The 20,001-nt window shown below is 35.4% G+C and overlaps 1 protein-coding gene across 2 annotated transcripts in view; it reads left to right on the top strand.

Annotated features, from left to right (window-relative positions):
• LOC102509421 (cytochrome c oxidase subunit 7B2, mitochondrial) overlaps positions 1-20,001 on the top strand; it is a 112,515-nt gene that overhangs the window by 24,591 nt on the left and 67,923 nt on the right. Inside the window, exon 1 of one of the 2 annotated variants that reach the window (XM_032496916.1) lies at positions 7,533-7,614. The exons of the other annotated variant lie outside the window; for it this stretch is intronic. The gene's annotated coding sequence lies outside the window, so the exon portion shown is untranslated. Of the gene's footprint in view, positions 1-7,532; positions 7,615-20,001 lie in introns of those variants that run through there. 2 annotated transcript variants of the gene reach the window in all.

The following is a 20,001-nucleotide window of genomic DNA, read 5'->3' as shown; positions in this document are numbered from 1 at the left end:
AATGCATTTTCCAACAAGGAATCTGGCACATGAGTCATTTTTAAGCCAGTCCCTGCAACTTATACTAGTTCCCACCCCGAGGCTCACCTGAAGTCAGGTGTCTTTGGAAATTTTTCTGTGGCCACTGGGACAAGTGCAGATTCTCATTCTAGGTTATAAGTCTTTCTTTGTCCCTAAATTTTTACTTTTCACTCCTATTCTTTGAAAATCTTATCTTACCATGTGATTACAGACATTGAGACATTGTCTGCATGGAGAAAATTCCAGTAGTTGATTCAATACATTTATTCCAACATGAGAAAGAAATCTCTTGACCTGGAAACCCAATTTAGGAAAAGCCTCATTTAGGTAACCTTTGAGTGCTTTTTCTATGTGACTGAGCCAATGATGAAAACATATGACCCGAAACCAAATTTCTCTAACAATTCATTGCCTTCTTGTATATTACAAGTTCCACCTCCAGTGGAAGTTTTAAATGTCAAAGATAAGTTAAAAAAAAAAAGACAATGTCTTTCCTATACCATAAAGGACAATTTTGGTGTTTTTATTCTAGATTGTAAATTTGTTGAAGAAAAGAGTCGTATCTTATTCATCTTTATATTTATCCTAATATCTGATATCAAACATGGAGGCATAGCTGAACAGAATGTATTCTATTACTTCAAAAATGGAAATAACTTGGATTAGAACCTTCTATTAAGTAGAATAATTAAGGATGTCACTATAGAACAGAAATTTTTTTAAAAACCCACACACAGATATTTAAGACAGGCAGATATGGTTTTGAATCATGACTCCTTTTGCTAGCTGTCTGACCCTGCACGAGTCATTGAACCTTTTGGAGCTTCTGGTTTCTCAGTTTCTAAAATGGGAATAATAATACCTAGAAATATTTGGGGACAAGATATTATATAATTTATCCAGTAGTATGTTATGAAAAATGAAGACTCAAACCCAGCTCTTCTGATTTCTTCTGCATAACATTGAAATTGTCTTTTTATACTTATGAAGGACAGGGGTTAGAAAACTCTCCATACTAGTTATGATAATCCTGTCCCAGGATGATATAGGGAGAAGAAAGAAGATAATACTGGAAATTTTATTCTGAAAGCAGATTTAAATTTTGAGACCTGGCTATGGTCTGAATGTTTGTGTCCCCTCCACATTCATATGTTGAAATCCTAGTGCCTGATGTTAAGGTATTGTGAGGTGGTCCCCCTTAGTGGGGTGCTAAGGTCATGATGGTGGAGCCTTCATGAATGAGATTAGTGCTTTTATTAAAGAGACTCCACAGAGCTCCCTAGGTCCTTCCACCATATGTGACCAGGAAGAGAACCCTTTCCAAACTACACTGGCACCCTGGTCTTGGACTTCCAGCCTTCAGAACTGTGAAAAACAAATGTTTATTATTTATAAACCACCTAGTTTATAGTGTTCTGTTGTAGCAACCCAAATGGGCTAATATAGACCCTGCAAGAATTTTAAACTGATTCAGGCGATGCAAGTAAATGTTTAATATTTTATAAATTGGTAGATAAGAATTAGTTTTAGAGAAAAGTTCAGTGTAAAAATGTGTAAAGGTAAGGGATTCTGAAAGGACCTAATCAGAGTGATTTTCTTCTAGAATTAAAAATTTTAATCCAGATGTGATATCAATTTAATTATACTCAGGATAATTAGTCCTAGCCTTACCTAGGATTCAACTGAGAGTATGAAAATATAATGCACCTTGGTGTTCTTTTTTTTTTTTTTTACCAAAATTCTAATGTAGAGATTTTATTTCCATTGCCTATCAAAAATTAAGACGAAACTGACATTATTTTTTATAAAATTATAACTTTCAGTATAAGCTACCCAAATGCCCAAATGAAGGATATTTTTAAAATGTCTCTTATCCATTGCAAAATTTATCACAGGTAGTAAGGAATAGTACAGGTATACAATAATAATGGTTGCAGACAGAAAAAGGGTTAAGAACCAGGGCTATGTGACTGTTCAAGGAAATGGACAGGGTCTACTATTTGATTCCTGCTCTTCTCTGCAGGCCTCTGCATCAAAAGGCATTCAAAGGATTGCTTTCTTTTAGGCTTTACCTAATATCCTCTGGGCCTTTGCAAATTTGCATGTTATACTGAAAAAACTTCAGCTTACCGGATGTCCTGCTCAAGCTGTGCTGTAAAAGCAAAGGAAGTAGAAGCCCCAGGCCGTCTATCTTTGTCAGGACTCCTCATGAGATGTTAATGTAAAAGTTTACTAAACTAAAAGTTGAATTACAACCTAGGTTCAATTGGACCCATTAGAATGGTTCATGGTTCAGAGTAATTTATGAGATTTATTTATCCATTGGCAGAATTTATAGTGTCATCTAGACCACATACAGGTTGAGTTGAGGAAAGAAATCAATCTTTGTTATCCCTAAGTCTCTTTTGTCTATGAGTTGTGGCAGGAGTAGTGGTGAATAAAAACCAAGTAAGCTAGGAATCCATTTTTTTTTTTTTTAAGAATGATTTGGGGTAAGATATCTGTTCTCACATAGGTGTTATTTATAACATACAAAGAGTTTAGAAAGAAGAGAACTTTGCTTGTCAAAGATATTTTTGTTATCTTGGGATACATGAATCTAAAATTCTAGGACTTTCAGATATATATATATATATATATGTATTTTGCAAAGCTTTCAATCAATTGCACCAGCCACTTCTTCAGAACATCTCTTGATCAATAATGCCCATGATACTGGAAGGAGAGGAGAGAAACTTTCTTTCTGTGCAGTAGGAGTGGAATCTCTGTTAAGAGATATATCTGGTTGCTGGCTCAAATTTTTGAACTTCACTATTTTTTTCCAATATTTCTTGTTAGATCAAGAATGTGTATTTTTATGGTATTTCATTTATTTAAAAATTATTTTATGACTTTCCTGGTTGTCAAAGACAAAATTGTTCCACCATATTTGAAATTCAGCCAGTTATTACCAGGCTATACTAACTGCCTTTCTGAGATGATTTTTAAGAAATAGATTTGGGGCAACCAAATTTTTACTAATATCAGTTGTATTTAGCACTAATTAGTATAGTGACTTTTCAGAGTACAAACAAAATGTCAGCTATGTTTTCAGGACAGATGAAACTACACACTCCTTTTTGGTATTTGTATCAACTTTCCCTGCTCTAGTTTATTTTATATGTGGGTTTACATGAACATATTTTAATAATTTTAAAAGTACCTATTGTTAATAATTTTCTTATAGCCTTTCAAAATTACAGAAAAATTGGAAGCACAATACAAAGAGTGTTTTCTTCCCCCTGAACCGTTTGTAAGTTACTAATTTGATTCTCTATCATTCCCAACTACTTTAGTGTTTAAACCCTACAAAAAAGAACATTCTCCCACATAATCACAATACCATCTACAAAATCAAGAAATCAACTCTGATACTTCAGAAAGGCCCAGATTCCATTCAAGTTTTGTGCATTACCCTAAATGCATCCAGCAGAAGGTTCCAGCTAAAAATCTCATATTGTATTTAGTTGTATCTCTTTTGACTCCTTCAGCCTGGAACATTTCCATGATTTTTTTCTTTGACTTTCATGACAACATTTTTGAAGACTGCAGGCTAGTTATTTTGCAGAATGTTCACTCAATATGCGTTTGTCTGATGTTTCCTCATGATTACACTCATATTGGGCATCTTTGTCAGGAAACCACAGAAAGAATGCTTTCTTCTTTTCATTACATCCTATTAGGTGGTGCGTGATTTCAATTTGCCCCATTACTCAGGATATTCACTGTGATTGCTAGATTAACATGGTGTCTGCTAGATTCCTTCACTGTAAAGTATCTCTTTTCCCTGTTGTAATTTGTAAATATTTTGAGGGAAGTAACTTTGGAATTGTATAAATATCCTGTTCCTCGTGAATCTGTTAATTTTGTTAATTTTTATGTATATAAACTAGAGACTTTCTATTATATTTTTGTACTCAAATTGTTCCCAGTTTGTCAAGCAGTAGCCCACTTAAGCTGGCTTTTGAATTCTTAGTGTATTTCCCTTTATTTAAACACTTCTTTACTTTGTGGCTTATCTTTTAAATTTTTTCCAGCTTTATTGAAATATGATTGACAAATAAAAATTGTGTTTATTTAAAGTGTACAATGCAGTGATTTGATATATGTATGTGTTAGGAAGTGATTACCACAGTCAAGCTAATTAACATATCCGTCACTTCATAGTTAATTTTTGTGTGTGTGTGTATGTGTGGTGAGAAGACTTAAGATCTACTCTCTTAGCAAATTTTGTGTATACAATATATTATTATTGACTATAGTCACCATTCTGAACTTATTCATCTTAAAACTGAAAGTCTGTACCTTTTGGCCAACATCTCCCCATTTCCCCCAACCCCCAGGCCCTGCTAATCACTCCTAGTCCCTGTTTCTATGGATTTGACTTATTTAGATTCTGCATATAAGTGAGATCATGCAGTATTCCTTGTTCTGTATCTGACTTATTTCACTTAGCATAATTTCCTCAGGGTTCATCTATGTTGTCACAAATGGCAGGATTTCCTACTTTTTATGGCTGAATAATATCCCATTGTGTATGTATATTTTTATATTTATATATTATATATATAACTAACATGTATTTATATAAATATGTATTATACAATATATTTATATATTATATGTATAAGATATATAGATATATGAATAAGATAAAGAAAATTTGGTTTAAATATATGATTTTTATTATCCATTCACCTATTGACAGACATGTCATTTTCATGTCTTGGCTATTGTGAATGATGCTGCAGTGAACATGACAGTGCAGATATCTCTTGAGATAATTGATTTTATCTCCTTTGGATTTATACCCAGAAATGGAATTGCTAGCTCATAGGGTAGTTCTATTTTTAATTTTTTGAGGAACCTTAATACTGTTTTCCATACGACTATACAAAATTACATTCCCACTGACAGTGTACAAGAGTTCCCTTTTCTCTACATCCTTGCCACACTTATCTTTTGATTCTAATAGTAGCCATCCTAACAGGTTTGAAGTGATAGCTCATTGTGGTTTTGATTTGCTTTTCTCTAATGATTAGTGATTCTGAGCACCTTTTCACATACCTGTTGGCCATTTGTATGTCTTCTTTGGAAAAATGTCTATTCAGGTCCTTTGCCCATTTATTAAATTGCTTTTATTTGGCTATTAAGTTGCATGAGTTCCTTATATTATTTTAATATCCATATTGGATATGTGTAGCTTAACTTGCACTTTCTGTGTCTCCAACCATTTCTCCAAGTAGCGTGATTTCCTTTTAGTGGGGAATGGTAGAAGCTAAGACCCAAAGGTTAAGTGTACTACTGATTGCTTTTGGAGTGTCAGTACTTCCAGGATTTACAGTGGATTGATGTAGGGAATATAGACTTGTATAACACACATACAACACACACACACACACATTTATATCAATAATTATTTCTCTCTCTATAGTGAAAACCATGAGTTTTTAGTATAACCAATACCTGTCCAAAACCACAGAATTTATTTCAGTTTTCTCCTTTTGCATATGTTTAACTCTCATCTCTGATTCTGAAAAACCTGTTTCCTGGTTTCTCCCAGGAAATATATTGTCTTTAGTATACCAATCACCTATCTTCCCTTTAAACTCCTCCCACACTCAAATGCACTTCTCACCTGTTCCAGATCTGACTCCCATGTGTTGATGTCCTCTTCACTCCACTTGGGATCCTATGCCCCATCCTGTCACTCTCCGCTGAGATGAGTTCCTCGCCCCAGTTAGACTCTGAAATCCAGTCCTAGCCTGCCCTCACTTATAAGTATCCTCCTCACTGCATTTGGGCTCCTGGTTCTCCCCACTGGATCAACCAAAATGCATGGAGATCCTTCTCATCTTGCTGGAGCTATAACAGCTAATACGAGGCCATGCCCATGAACCGTGCCCTCCTCGTCTAGCTTAGGTGCTCATTTCACATCAGGCTTCTTTCCAAAGGAATCATAGCTCACTCTGGTTCTGAGCAGCTGTGCTGGGCTCCTCCTCTTTCTCTTGCTGGGATGCTTCCCTAACTCCAGGTTGGTCTTCCATGAGGAAGCCCTCCTCACCCAGATTAGACTCTGACACTCTGTCCCAGGGAGACTTCCTCTGTAGACACCCCCCCATCTCATTTGTGCTCTGATACACCATCTCACAGCTGGAAGCCATACTTACTTTGCTCTCTCCCTACCTCCTTGTTTCTTTTAACTCCTAATTTAGAAAATCAAAAAGCTTTCTTTTTATGAGACCAGGACAGAAACCTATGTTTGAAACTGAAAATCAGGTGGCCTTCCTCTCTTTATAGTTACCAAAAATTATTTAAATATCACTATCCAGTATATTTAAACTATTATTTTGTTTATAAAAATTTGATATCTGCTTAATCTTTTTCACGGAACACAGATTAGCCCTATTCACATATCTTAGACAATCATTAATCTATCCTTATGTAATACAATTAGTAGAATTGCATTTTGTAAACCTTTTATTTTAAGATTATGTCGAGTCCACTTTGTGTCCTTATATACTGAGTGTGTTTTCAGCAATGAAAAAAGCACAGTGGATAATAGAGAGGTAACATAGGGCATTTTCCATGACCTCAAGCAGCTTAGGATCTTTTTGGACTTGCAGTAGTTCCAAAGGAGAAATCATTCAGTGCAGCATACAAACCTCACACTGAATTACACAGCAGTTGGTAAGTTTAGTGTAAATTCCAAGAGAAGTGTGACTTGTGGGTTGGAGCAGTTGAAGTTTTTGTTTTTTTTTTTAATAGGTATTATGATACTTCAGTTGGCCCTAGAGAGTAACATGGGATTTGGACAGCTGAAAAGATGGGGAAAAGAGAAGTCAGTATCAGCAAAGTCATAGGTAGAAAAAGCATGGCATGTGGGGGATGGAAAGGAATATAATCTGATGGGAATGACAGCAAATTGGGAAGTCATAGGAGGTTAGATTGATAACTGAAATGGGATACCATCTCCAGGCCTTGGAAACTCTCAGTGTAAAGAATGTGGGCTTTTCCCACAACCACTAGAACTACGGTAGGATCTTAAGCAACATTATGACATGATGAAAGTGATGTTTTAGGAATTTTAATCTAGAGGATCTTTATAGTATGGATTAGAAGTAGAAAAAACTGTCATTTAGGCAGAAAATGTTTAGGATTCAGCTACAGAACCGAGGATGGAAAAAGATGGAACAACTCTGAGCTTTTTCCACGGACAGCTGAGAACACAGTAAAAGAAACAAACAAACAAAAAAATGAAAGGTTGAAAGTGGCTCCAGCAGATCTCAGGCAAAATGAGTGGGCAGTGCATTCTCTGGAAGAAACATTAAAATCTAACATTTTGCACTTGGCATTGGATTTAAAATGCCTTCCTTTAATTTCCTTGTTTAGTAATTATTTTATTCCATGACTTCCAGAAAATTTGCAGAATGTCCATTAAAAAAGACAAACTAAAGAGGAAAATTAAAAAGAAGAATTGGTAATGAATGGCTGGAAAGACATACATGAGCAGAAGTTATCCCTACATGCAGTGTAGCAGTTACCCAAAAGCAGGTATGTGTTCGAGGTCAATTATGTCGTCTTAGTTCCAAGCCATAGTCTTGGAAGCAGAGGAGAGGTTTGAAGTATTTTTAAAAACCATTTCGAGGCAGGAATGGACCTGTAATTTTCAGAGAATACTTAGGAGATCAGCGGTAACCACAGACATATCAGGTAGGGAGCATTTTGGTTAAACAGTACTATGGTTATTTCCACGTTCAAACAAACACATAACAGAAGAGAAGCAACCAGCACAGAATTTCATGTGTCAGTCTTACAAAATACACAAAAATATCAGTGTTGAGAGAAATTTCCAGAAATATCTTCTGCATTTGCCATGTTTACAATTTTCTTACTTTTTAAAGCATCATATCTAAGGCTACATAGACAAAAAATAGTGTGTGCTTTCAGAGGTCATCTGGGACCATGTAAAACCTACATATCAAAGCATAACCTTTATTTTGAAATACAATTAGTGTAGCTGAGACTACATTCTGCTCTGGGAACAAAAAAGCATATGCGAAAGAATCAAGATAATAGGCTATGTGTGGTTTGGTAGTTACAGAAATGGAATATGAAATGAAGACTAGTTAAGCTCCAGCTTGTTGTTTGTTTGTTTTTTTAGTTTTATATATTAGATGTTGCATCTGAAAAAAAATGTCACCAATGAAAATTTCAGGGGTGAAATTTTACTCACTGCTTCATTCATTAGGGATCTTCTTGTATCTTCACTGTATTTTCACCTCACCTTTGCTTTAAGTATATTTTGTGAATCTTAAAAATATCACAAATTTAAGCAAATTCCAGCTTTTCTCCCCTCCCAGCTCTGTTGCTCTTTCTTGAATAAAACATAAAATTAAATGTTGGATTTTGGTTGTGTGTTGTAAATTATGCGTTGAATTTAGTTTTCACAGAAATATGAGCCATTTTTTTTAAAAGGGACAAAATAGATGGATAAGCTAAAGTTCCCAAAGAAAAGGCTTTCAATTTGATTTGAGATACAAAGTAAATTGTAATCTAAAAGAGAAACGTATTTTTCTCTTTATGGTTCATAATATTTTAATCTATTTACCTACTGGACATCAATTTCAGTCCCCTGATAATTTGACCAAAAGAATGTGATTGGGGTTCAAATAAAGAAGGAATAATATCTCTACTAACAAATAATAGTAAATTTTATTGAGCTTCTACGATATTCTGAGTGCTTTCTACTTTATTTAATTTCCATTTAATTAGATTAAGATGCAGTCTCTTTGAGGTAGGTAGCATTGCTATCCTCATGTTAGGCACAGAGTGAGTCAGTAAGTTGTCTGAGTTTCTACAGCTAGGAAGAGGTAAAGACATGAACTCAGACTCTGACATGCTGACCTCTGAGTTCATTTCCTTTTACTCATGCTATAGAATTTCTCTATTTGACATAATTTGTGAAGAATTACCTTTCTGAGATAGAAATGAGAAACAAAGATATGTATTCCCCCAAATCAGATTGATTGAGAGTACAAAATGTCATTGAAGACATAAACTGTAATAGCTACCAGACAGACCTCTTAGGTTACCTTATTTAATTAAGAGTTCTTTACTTATTCTTCCCCAGCGCCATTTTCCAGATGAGGAAACTAGAGCTCAGATACATTAAATAACCTTCTTCAGGATCACAGAGCTTGTAAATGTCAGCTTCAGAATTTGGACAAAGATCTCTGACTCCAGAAATCTGTGTTCATTTTGATAGAAACCCGCAAGCCCAAAAAGAAGGAGTAGAAGAGGCAGTTGAGTCGGATTTAGGAGAAATGAAAGAGGCTGTATCAGCCAGCGGTTAAGGCAGTTAGAAAAAGAGGGAACCTTGGTAGGGCTGGAGTATGGGTTGTTAGGGTGGAGACAGCCTTGTTGGCAAGAAGAGACCACACTGCTGGTGAGAGACAGAGGCTTTCAACAGCCTCACCCGTTTGTGGAGCTCATTCATGTAACCATGCATTCCTCATCACATTCATCCACGCACCTTAAGGACAACACACTATCCCTGAGAGTGTATTGTTTCCACCCTAAGTCAGCAGATTTAAATTGAGGGTCTGGCTCTGCCAGCTACTGGTTGAATAATCAGAGAGAAATCATAAGCACACTTTTTATGCAGGAAGCATCATTCATCTCTCAAGGTTGGGGTAAAGAGCAATCAATGATATTTGTGAAATGGCTTTAGAAAAGTGATTAACTGCCCTGCATGTTAGTTACTGGTTACCTTGATTTCCACTCATTTTATTTCTTTATATATCTGAGGAATAAGGTACTTCCACATCAGCTGCTGAAAGCTAGGGCTGTGGTTGTTAATCCTTACAACCCTAGAACCCAGACAAATGTACACATAATGGCCACATACACACACATACCACATCACACACACACACACACACACACACACACACACACACACACACAAGACACCCATCAGAATCTTCAAGAACTGAGGGAAATAGAGCTGTATTGTTTGAAAAAGTCTCCTGTTCCCAAGAAATTCTTAGATATTCCTCTAGGGTCTATCTAACTGTACCAAACCAAATAATTTAAGTCAAGTAACTTTGAGATGCAGCATTTTAAAGCTCTAGAATAGTTTATTTCCTTATTCTCTCTGTTTGAAATGTATTTAATATACAGCTAATATTTTCATGAATGAAAAATGGCCTGAAACCCGTATACTGGTTGAGCTGGTATATCAAAATATCTCAAAATATAAGTGATGCTACAATACTTTCTTCTTTGTTGGGAAATGGCGGTGGTGGAGGTGAGAGGGGGCAAAGAGGATTGCTGTAAAGAAGTTAACAAGTGACACTTCTGTTTCTCAAATGTAATTAGCAGTGTCTTTCCTCTCTACCTTTGTATAAGCCATTTCTTAAATACTATGTCTTATAGCAATGTTTGAACATTGCTGCAATTCTACCCTACTTTGCCCCAACCCTGGCTGAATGCTAATTCCTACAGTTCCTTTAGAGATTCTGCAGGTTTGTGTGTTTGTGTGTTTTAGCTTACAAGTTATTCTCTTAACTAAGCCAAACTTTGAAAAATTAAGAGGCCTTCCAAAAAACTCTCAGCTTTTCAGTTGTTTTTTTTTTTTTTTGAAGAAAAATACCAGAAGTTCTAGCAACACTCTCCATCTCTTCAAGGCTAGAGCTGAGATGAATACTCATGTTTGTGTTATTTCAGATTTTCCCACCAAGCTTAGGGATAGTTTAGGGATAATTTTAATGGGGGTAGTACAATTTGATTTTTAAAGGAATCAGAGTCTTTTTGTGGTTTTGAAACTAAATAAAGTATTTGTATAAGAATGGAGGCTAGTTTCTTCACAGTGATCAGGGCAGTTTTTAAACTTTTTGAGGGCAGATCATGCTCTCTGGGATGTCAGTTTAAGACACTTTGTGGGGAGACTGAGTAAAATCCAGATGAAATTAAGAAGTGTAATTTAATGAATAATTCATCTAGATAGGACACTAACTTTTGTTTGAAATATAGAGCAACTGCATTTTGGGGTTGCTTTAGGATGTCTGAATTCGGAGTTCAGCACATTAGATAATTTTTCTCATGTACATGTGTCAACGTGATTTTCACCTCTTTTGTCATCAAAATCTATTTCTCTTAGGAAGATTATAAAGACAATAAAGGTTGTCATTGATGATTGCTTGACACTGGAGGTTAAGATGAATAGAAAAGAGCTATTTCTTTAAGTTTACTAGCTTCTGATGTTCTGTTTTGTTGTGAATGTTAAATTTAAATACTATTGATATATTATATATAATCCATTTTCTCTGGATTTCCCACTATGTAATGTCTACTGTCACCAATCCAGTTTCCAAGGTGTTCTCTAAAAAAACCATGTTCATTCCTTCCTCTTAGTATTCACATGTTGCCTCTAATGAAAACCATTTCATATCTCCTCTTTGTTATCCAAATTTACCTATCCTCTCAGGTCTAAAATAAAGTTCTCTTTTCATGGAACATTTTTTTGATTAAAAATGTTGCATATTAGAAAGGATATGGACATCGAAGGTAGACAAGCCTGGTTTTGAAACCAAATCTTCTGCTTATTTGACTGTGTAGATGTTATATAACTTCCCTGATCCTCAGTTTCCCCATAAAATTGTTAAAATTGGTGTAATAATTGCCTCAGGTTTTTATGAGAAAAAATATGTTACAGCATGTTAAACATTTGAAGCATCATAAGGTGTTAACAAATACTTTTTCCATAGCACTTAATAATCTGAAGATGTGTCTATTTGATTTGCATGAGGTTTTAAAATGTTTAAATTAGTTTCCAACACTAGAAAAGAATAGATATTTTACATAAACATCTAAATTCCTGTTTCTCTTCAGAAAATTAGTAGGTCTAGGAACCTTGGTCTCCTATTATCAAGTGGTAGCAATCCATGGGCAGTTTAGCAGGCAGCTTTTCTGAGAAAATGTGCTTCAGTGTGGCTGAGTATCTGCCTTGCCCATTGCACGTATTTACTTGCCCTTCTTGGACCTGATTATCTCTTGAATTTACTATCCTGAATTTAAGCCATTTACTTTTGTGTTTGAATACATTAACTGTGTGTATATATCTTATTCTGTAGTATATAAAAATACCGTATGTCTTTATGTACATTATTATATATGATATACCTTATTTTATTATATATAAATAGATTCCTAGAGGGCAGACATGAGATACATAAAAAAAACTCTTCAAAATTTCTACCAGCTTCTAATACTTATGATACATCATAAGTTAACAAACATTAGTTAAATTAGATTATAAGGTGAAAAGATGTAAATAAGTCAGTGGAATTAGTTTTATCTGCTATCAGTATATCTTCTGCGTCTCTATGAGACTATAAAGGAGGATACATGCAGAGGAAAAAAGCCAAAAAAAGCAACAAAAATACCCCCCCACACCTTTTTTTTTTTTTTTCTTTCGAACACCAGGATTGGTTTTTCAGGGATTTTCTTCTGTTCACTGAAACTTTAGTATGCATTCTGAAAACTCTTTGTTTTGATCAGTTTTTACTTCTGTGGCTCTCCCACTGGGAAATTGTACTCGCTCTTTGTTTAATTTAGGTGTTACATAAATATGTTGAAATGCTCCACTATTTCAGTTCCTACTGTGAAAATATTTTGTAAGCAGCAGTATTAAAACACTTTTTTTCTCCTAGCTATATAGATCATAGGAATTTGAAAGCAGGAAGAGAGTGTAAAACTTATCCTGTACACTTTCCCATGACACCACTGGGGCTTAGAAAAGAAAATGGTGTGCCCACAGCTCACCTCAAGGTCAGAGAACCTCAACTAGGGCCCAGCATTCGTGACTCCAATTCAAACTGATGTTTAAATTTCAAATAGTAATACAGCTTTTTATGATGCTGTAAGCAAATAAAATGGATTTCAGTGAAATAGTTATGTTCTCCACTTCATAATCTAAATCAACTAGTATTTGTTAAACTTACTATGTGGTTTTAGTTTATTCTCACAAGAACCATATGGGGTAAGTATTACTATTATCCTCATTTTAGACTAGGGAAATCTGAGTAACTTGCTGGGAGTTAGCCAGTGATGGTGGAGGTGAGATTTCCACTCTGGTGGAACCTCTAGGCCACCTGCCTTACCATCATATGCTTATTTTCTCTGTTCTGTTCTGCGTTTGTCATGTCCATACGTAAGAACTGGTATAATGTCAAAGTTTCCAGTCTTTCTATCTGTGATTGCATGAAGTTTAACTTTTAAAGTTAAAAGTTTCTACCTTCATTGCACAGTTCCATCAAACTGCATCTCCATAGTTCCAACTATTTCTGATCCTATTCACCATTTCATCTATCTGTGAAATTCTGAAATTACTAAGTGGTGATTTTCTTCCACTGTGGATATACCTTACTGATGTTTGCCACTTTAAAAACAAACAAAAACTCTTCAGCTATGATGACTTTGGATAAGTAAAATAATTCTTTTTAATAACTTTGCTTCAAGTCTTCTCAATTACTCAAAAAATCTCATTTTTCTCTTAGGAGTAGTTTTGGTTTTTGACTCTTAATTTCACCCTTTTTATGAGAAGAGTGCCTGATGGGATGAAAACTTGTGCACTTTCTATTCAAGAGAGAATTTTCAGTTTAACTTTTTAATGTCCTCATGTTTGCAAAAGCTTATCCAGTGCTGGATGATGCACTGTGTAAGGAGACGGAAGGAATAGAAACTGTACTTTGCAGTTGAGAAGTAAAACATACGAACAACTGGGCAAATAACTTAAGTCTTTATAAGGTAAGGCTGATTAGTGAACATCAGTGTCCCAATCCTGTAGTGCTGAGCTGAGGTGAGTGTGTGGAGTGAAGCACAGCTGAGTCAGGTGATGTTAATCAAGGGCTTTGGAAAAGGATACTGTCCAATCCTAGTACTGTAGTCAGATCCTCTACCTGGCGCTCATTCCTCACTGATCTGTAAGAACTTGGAGGAAGCACATAGTTCAGATCCTAAGCTAATTTTTTTTAGAACACTTTATTTTTCTGATTAAAAAACAAAACCAGACTTAACTGTAAATATTTTAAAACTATAAAAAAAGTATGAAGAAAAATATTGTCATCCAACATAAAATACCTTGTAAACAGTTAATGGTCTTTTTCTCCAGGTCCATGTATTTAACTGCCTAAACATTTGTCTTTTGCCTCTATATTATATTTGTTCAACAAATTTAGGATCATATTGTCTACGTAATTTTTAGCTTTTTTCTCACTTAATCCAAAATACACAAAATATGCACAAAATAACGCAAAATACATAACTAATTTGCCGTACATTTAATATTGTTCAAAAACATGTTTTAATGACTTTGTCATATTTTCTTCTGTGATAATAAGCATATTTTGTTATTCTCCTATTACATATGTTGTCAACTAAAATTTGACAAGGGGGCCAAGAATACTCAATGGGAAAGAATTGACTATTCAATAAATGGTGTTATGAAAACTGGACATTTACATGGAAAAGAATGAAATTGGCCCCCTATCTCACACTGCTCACAAAAATTAACTTGAAATGGATCAAAGACTTAAACGTTAACACCTGAAATCATAAAACTCCTAGAAAAAATCAGGAAAAAATCTCCTTGACATTGGTGTTGGCAATAATTTTTTGGATATGACACTAAAAGCACAAGCAACAAAAGCAAGAATAAACAAGTGGAACTACGTCAAACTGAAAAGCTTCTACGCAGCAGAAGAAACAATCAGCAAGTGAAAAGGCAACATACGGAATGGCAGAAAGTATTTGGAAACCATATAGTACATAAGGGATTAATATTCAAAATATATGAGATTCATACAACTCAGTAGCAAGCCCCCCAAATAATTGGATTAAACAGTGGGTAGAGGACTGAGATAGATGTTTTCCAAAGACAATATGCATATGAAAACAACAGCACATTAAAAGGTGCTCAACATCACTAATCATGAGGGAAAATGCAGGTCAAAACCACAATGAGATATCACCTCGCCTGTTAGTATGGCTTTTATCAAAAGCCCAAGAGATAAAATGCTGGGAAGGATGTAGCAAAAAGGGAACACTTATGCAGTACTGGTGATAAAGTAAATTGGTGTAGCACTATGGAAAATGGTATGGAGAGTCCTCAAAAAATTAAAACTTGAATTAACGTATGATCCAGCAATCCCACTTCTAAGTATATGTCCTAAAGGAATGAAATCTTTTCCATAGGGAGAGATAGCTGCACTCTCATGTTCATTATAGCATCATTTACAATAGCCAGGCTGTGGAAACAACCTAAATTTCCGTTGAGGGATGAATAGTTAAGGAAAATGTGGTATACGAGTTTCTCTCATTATTCGAAAGCAGAGCATTCCTATGAAACCTTTCTTAAGCCAAAATGGCATAAAGTGAAGCAGCAGTTACCTTGGGATAGACACATCTTGCTAAAGGATGTACAAATTAAATCTAGATAAAGCACAGATGCTCACAGACACAATTCAAAGCTGTGGTGTCTTGATGCTGAGATCCTGAGTGTAGTTCATGGCGAAGGAGCTTGGGAGCACTACTCTTGCTGCTCCAGATACACACAGCTTATATAAGGGCCTCACTGCAGAACAAGTGCTGAATGCTATTTTCGCTTTTTGTCTTTTTTCTTAAATGCGAAAAATCCTCTTCGAATTTCTTTTGATTAGCAAAAACAAGTACTAAAAGCCAAGGGTGTAAAGCAAACCTTTGAAAAGCAGGAGATCTATCTATCTATATATCTATATTATTTACATGTAATGTGTGTTATACTACTACATACACTATACTATATACATATAACACTATGTTATAATAATGTAACATAGTATGTTAATTATATTAATATATAAGCATTAATGTGTGATATAATTATTAATATATATTATAAATAATATTATTCAGCCATAAAAAGGAAGGAAATCCTACCATTTCTAACAACATGGATGGACCTTAGGGGTTAGTTGACATAAGTCAGGCAGAGAAAGACAGATACTGTATGATCTCACTTATATGTGGAATCTAAAACAATCTGAACTTAGAAACAGAGTAGAATTGCAGAGGGAGAGGAGAATTGGGTGATGATGGTCAAAAGGCACATACTTCCAGTTATAAGATGAATAAAGTCTGGGGATCTAATGTATCATATGCTTGAAAACTGCTAAGAGAGATCTGAAATGTTCTCACCACACACACGCAAAATGGTAACTATGTGAGGTGATGGTTGTATTAACTGGCCTTATGTGGTAATCATTTTGCAATGTATATCAAATCATCGCATTGTACCTCTTAAACTTACACAGTGTTATATGTCAGTTACATTCCACTATGCTGGAAAAAAAGGATAAAGCTGTTTTCTTATTAGAACACAGATTTGTATTAAACTGCAAAGCAAGTGCTCTTGGGGACTACCTACCTTCTTGGATTCTGCATGGACCAAAACAGCTGTGATGGCAACTCTACTAACTTCTATGCCTGTATTCCCTAGTAACTTGTATTACTTCTTTATTCCTCTGTCACCTTCAATTCTGTCACTGCTCTATCTTCTTGACATTTCTTAGTTTGAATCCAAAGACAAAGAAATACATTGGCCCCAGCGTTTTGTTTTTAATTGAACCAATTCTCATTTAATGTCACAAGCCAACCCAATGGATTCACTGCCCTTGGGTTAGATGCCTAGCCCAGGACCATTGAGTTCTGGTCCTGTTGGGACATGGACATGTGGTGCAAAGCCTGGACTGCCCAGTGATTGTATGCATTAGGGATAATGGCTTCAGCAGCTTGCTGTGGTACTGGCAGGCAATGCAATATGGCCTATGTAGAGAAGCAATTTGTTCTCACTAATATAGCGCTGGTTAAGAAGTATGCTTTTTTCACAATGTTAGTAATTAATTTACATTTTGCAGTGTTTTATAGGCTAAAATTGTGTTCACTTAATGTATCTTCATGTGATACTTTATTAAAATAAAGTCTTACCCTTTAGAGGAGTGGAAAATAGATATTAATATTGAGGCATGTTTTTTCATGTGAGATAAATACATTGTGCATTTTGAAAAGTGCAATACATTTATGTTCATTTAGCGGTCTGCTTTTTTTTCCTTCCATTCTTGAAAATGCTCACCAACTTGTTCTAATAAATAATAATTATTCCTGGTATAATAAAGGCATCAGTAACACAGAGAGTAATAGTTGATAGAATCACAGCAGAAATCCTGGAAAGAGCTGTATATTTCAATCCAACACCTTAATTTTACCAATTCTGTGTCAATGTATCCATCTTTCTATAGCCCATTAAGGAAGACATGTGCTCTGATTTTTGCTTTAATCTAATTATCTTTGCAGTATATTCTTAGAACTTATCACTTAGGAAAAACTTTTTTCCTTTCATAAAATGAAGTACTTCTTTTTGTTGGAAATAAGGTTACACAATCTGTATTTCTCTTTTTATAATAGCTGTGAGAAAGCCCAGGGCTAGATTTAATTTTCAAATACAGTTATAGGACATATTTAAAAATAGTTACTGTCTTCTATTCATTAAACAAATTGTTGAGTGAAAACTATGGGTTAAACATTGTGTAGGCACTTTTTATTTAGCTGTAGTTTATATATGTTTATCTAATGGTATGTTTCCATTTGCTTGGCTAAATGTGTATTTACATTCTCATGCAAGCCACCTCAATCATTTTGGAAAGTAGCTTTCCAGTCAAGTAATGCTTATTGAGCACATACTATGTGGTAAAAAATATTTCAATGAAAAGCTAATAGGAGTAAATGCTATGGAGGAGCATACATTCAAGTGAGGATTGGCCAAAAAAGATTAGGAAAGCTGTTAGTGATAAAATAAGTTGAAAACTCCTCCATGTCATAATTTACTCTTACACTTCCTTTTGCCTCACAGTGCTAAGGACATTACTGAGAGTAATGAAGACTGCTAACCTGAACAAACGGAAATATAGAAGCAACTGATAAAATTTTAGCCTTGATAATGGAGCAAAACCTGGGGAAAAGCTGATGGTGCAAGGGGAAGAGTTGTATTGCCAGGTTAGACAGAGTGTGTATAGAGTATATACACACACACACACACACACACACTAAAGATTATATAATATTTATATGCATGTATATATATATACACACTATATACATAAGTTAGGGAAGAGTAAATGTGTATATATGTGTATATGTTTATATATATATTTGACCCTTGAACAACACAGGTTTGAATTGCACAGGTCCACTTATAGGTATATTTGTTTCAATGCTGCAATACTACATGATCTGTAGTTGGTTGAGTCCGCAGTATGGAACCGAGAATATGGGGGAACCATAGATACAAAGGGTTGACTGTAAAGGTATAGGAGAATTTTCAGCTGCTCTGAGGGTTGGCACCCATAGCCCCTGTGTTGTTCAAGAATCAACTGTGTGTGTGTGTGTGTGTGTGTGTGTATTTGTGTGTGTGTGTACACATAACACATAACTATACAGACATAGATAAATAATATTGAGGACATAAAAGAAAAAGGGATACAGTTTAGATAGTATTGTTCTTATAGAACAGGAGCATTGAATACTGGTGTATTTTTTGTCCAATTTGCCCTCTGTATAACTAAATAAGTGCTCAATATATCTTCACTGAATGAATGAATAAGAAAGAAATTGCTTTCAAAGCATTTATAGGAAAATAGGATGCTCACTGTAGATAAATCTAAATAAAAGCTGAATACTAATCACATTAGGGCACAACACAGTCTTTGATTGTGTGACAGTGCTTTATAAATAGTGTAAGTTTGCATACAAATTATAGATGTACAGAAAGCGGCAGGGCAGCCTCTTTCACTGAGCTCTACCTAGTTAATTCAGGGCCTTGTGCATAATATATGCTCATTAGATTTGGTTGTATTGATTTTTTTTAAAAAAGCACATTAAAAGCCAATCTAAGCATGTCTAAAAACAAAAGTTTAAAAATAGGTTATGTTAGCTACTTAGTAATTAAAATGAACTGACTGTGATTAGTATTAAGTGTTAGCCAGTTTTGAAATACCAACTATCACATCTTTATAAACAGTGAATCAGCACAGCTCCGGCACTAATTGGGTCTTCCAGGGAGCCTGATAAAGCTGAATGTCTTTTACTGAGCAGTGCCTCTGACCACTGGCTCCTCGGAAGGAGGCTGGAATGGAGGTGGCTCAGACTCGGCTTCTCACGTCCCTTTCAGTGGTGACTACCTTAGGGTCTCTCTAGCAGGTCAGCAGACTCAACTTTCTCTCTGCTGTTTCTCTCTGTTTCAGATTTCTCTGAGGAAGCTGGCAATAGCCTCTTGGAGAAACGCTTTTCTTCTGGTTTTCTTCCTACCTCGCCAGACTCTCTTCCTTGGCCTTTTCCCTGGCTCTGTTGTAGCTCTCTGGCCTCTAAATATTGTAGTAGCTCAGGACTTGCTGTTTGTTTTTTTATCAGTGCATAACAAATTACCTCAAACTTAGAGGACTGAAACAACATACATACTATCTCCATTTCTTTGGATCAGAAGTCTGGGCACAGCTAGGTTTTCTGTAAGACTGCAATCAGGGTGTCAGCTGGCGCTTGGGGTATTATCTGAATATTTGCCTAGAGAAGAATTTATTCCCAAGCTTGAACAGGTTGTTGGCAGAGTTTATTATCTTAAGGCGTAGTAGTAAGGCTTCATTTCTAGTTGGTTGGAGGCTGGAGGCCTTACATGCTGCCGGGTAGAGGCTTCCCTCAATTCTTTGTCCAGTGGATTCCTCAACATGGCTGTTTGCTTCACAGAAGTCAGTTAGTGAAGATAAAACTCCAGCACGATGGGCCCTATAACCTTATAATGTAAAAATGTGATCACACGGCATCATTCACATACCTGCTGTCATACAGTCT

The sequence above is a fragment of the Camelus ferus genome, chromosome 2 (assembly GCF_009834535.1).
Source record: "Camelus ferus isolate YT-003-E chromosome 2, BCGSAC_Cfer_1.0, whole genome shotgun sequence".
Taxonomy (NCBI): Eukaryota; Metazoa; Chordata; class Mammalia; order Artiodactyla; family Camelidae; genus Camelus; species Camelus ferus.
This window is presented reverse-complemented; position numbering and strand designations above follow the sequence as displayed.